Raw genomic sequence first — 2,378 nt, 5'->3', positions numbered from 1 at the left:
CACTCACCTCCCAAGTTACTTACTTGTTCCTTGCAAGCAATCCCCGAGGGAGCAATTAAATTAATTTCAATCTGGAATCCTCTCTCCCTTTATTATTATATTATATTAAGTATATTATATTGATTTGTATACATTTCCTCCCAAAATTGGGACCCAAAGCGGTTTACAGTCTAAAAAAATTACAATTAAAAACTTGCAAAAGTGACCATTAAAACGGAATAGCTGAACCCAAAGGCAGTGATTTAGGAATAAATTTACAGAGGGTTGCACTGAAAGGCTCACCTTGATCTTAAATGGGGTTTTAAAAGTGCTCCATTTGGGGGGGGGGGGGGGGATCATGGCTCTTTGGGTACGGATTTCGTGAAGGAGAGTGATTTGTTGCTTGTTGTTGGCTCCCATGTAATCGCTAGTAATACTGAACAAAAACCTATGCAAATCCTGTAGAGCCCAGTAGTGAATAATCTTTTTTATTCCTGATCCTGGAACATAAAAAGAATTGGTTTCTGCAATGAATTACAGAAGGAGGAAAGCTAAGACTGCGTAATACTCTAGGATGATTTTATGCAAAGGAATCTTGTACCAATGTAGGTCCAAAACGCACTGCTGAAATAATCCAGTTTGAGACCGCTTTAACTGTTTTGGCTCAATGCTAGGGAATTCTGGGAACTGTAGTTCTGAGAGACATTTAGCCTTCTCTGTCAGAGAGCTCTGGTGTCACAATAAACTGCAATTCCCAGGATTCCCTAGCCAGGGCAGTTAAAGCAGTCTCAAACTGGATTATTTCATGGTTTTTTGTGGATTATTTCAGCAGTTCAGCATTTTGGACCATAGTCAGCCAGTGATGTTTCTCTGAAACTGAAATGACAATCTTTACTGCCTGCTGGGGCTGGCCATCTAGGGGTGCATCTACACTGCAGAATTAATGTACAGTTATCCCTCCCGATTTGCGGGGATCCATTGTGCAGGGACCCCTTGCGAATCCAAATAAATGGCAATATTGGAGTCAACATTGTTTTCAATTTTCAAATAACCAAATCCACAAAAGTCAAAGCTGCAAATGTGAAGGGCCAACCCTAACCCTAACCCAAACCTAACCTCTTAACCTTCTTTTCTCCAGGCTAAACATACCCAGCTCCCTAAGTTGTTCCTCATAGAGCATGGCTTCCAGACCCTTCACCATTTTAGTCGCCCTCCTTTGCACATGCTCCAGTTTCTCAACATCCTTTTTGAATTGTGGTGCCCAGAACTGGACACAATATTCCAGGTGGGTCCTGACCAAAGCAGAATAGAGTGGCACTATTACTTCTCTTGATCTAGACACTATACTTCTATACTTTTATTGATGCAGCCTAAAATTGCATTGGCCTTTTTAGCTGCCGCATCACACTGTTGACTCATGTTCACATTGTGGTCTACTTGGACTCCTAGATCCCTTTCACATGTAGTCTCATTCAGCCAGGTGTCTCCCATCCTATATCTGTGCATTTCATTTTTCTGCCCTAAGTGCAGTACCTTGCATTTCTGTGAGTTGAATATCATATTGTTAGCTTTGGCCCAGCTTTCTAGTCTATTCAGGTTGTTTTGAATTTTGATCCTGTCCTCTGGAGAATTAGCTATTCCTCCTAATTTGGTGTCATCTGCAAATTTGATAAGTATGTCCCCAGTTCTGTCATCCAAGTCACTGATAAAGATGTTGAATAGCACTGGGCCCAGGACAGAGCCCTGTGGGACCCCACTGGTCACTTCTCTCCAGGATGAAAAGGAGCCATTGTTGAGCATCCTTTGGCTTCCGCCGGTCAACCAATTACAAATCCATGTAACAGTTACCTTGTCTAGCCCACATTTTACAAGCTTGTTTGTTTGCAAAAATATGGGTATCATTTTCAACTGTTTCTCCCTTCCAAATTTCAGCAACATGGACTCCAAAAGGCAATGCTTTTATTTATATAACAAAAATCAATATTAACCCCTTCCTGGAAATGCCCTCAGTTCCATGCAAATCAGCTTTGCAGTCCCAAAACAACAACATTTATAACAGTATTGGTGGAAAGCAAATGTGAGAAGTGTTGATCTTAATTGAAAACTACTATCTTTCAAGGAGGGGGGGTTAAATCAAGTGTCTTTCTGTGAAGGAGGTGCTGGATGGGCTTGGCTTCAAAGCAGCCAATCATAGTTCAGAGAGAGAGAGATTGTGAGGTGGGACTGCAGGGGATAAGAAAGTATAAAATGCAGAAGTGTGTGTGTGGGAGGAGAGAGACAGAGATTTCATCAGAGATTATGTGTTTAAAGGGAGTTAAACCAAGAGATGATATGGTCTGTCATGTGATGGATATTTTCCTGTAGCAATACTGAATGTGAAGTGAATTTACACAAGATAC

Source organism: Sceloporus undulatus, chromosome 2 (assembly GCF_019175285.1).
Source record: "Sceloporus undulatus isolate JIND9_A2432 ecotype Alabama chromosome 2, SceUnd_v1.1, whole genome shotgun sequence".
Classification (NCBI taxonomy): domain Eukaryota; kingdom Metazoa; phylum Chordata; class Lepidosauria; order Squamata; family Phrynosomatidae; genus Sceloporus; species Sceloporus undulatus.
This window is presented reverse-complemented; position numbering follows the sequence as displayed.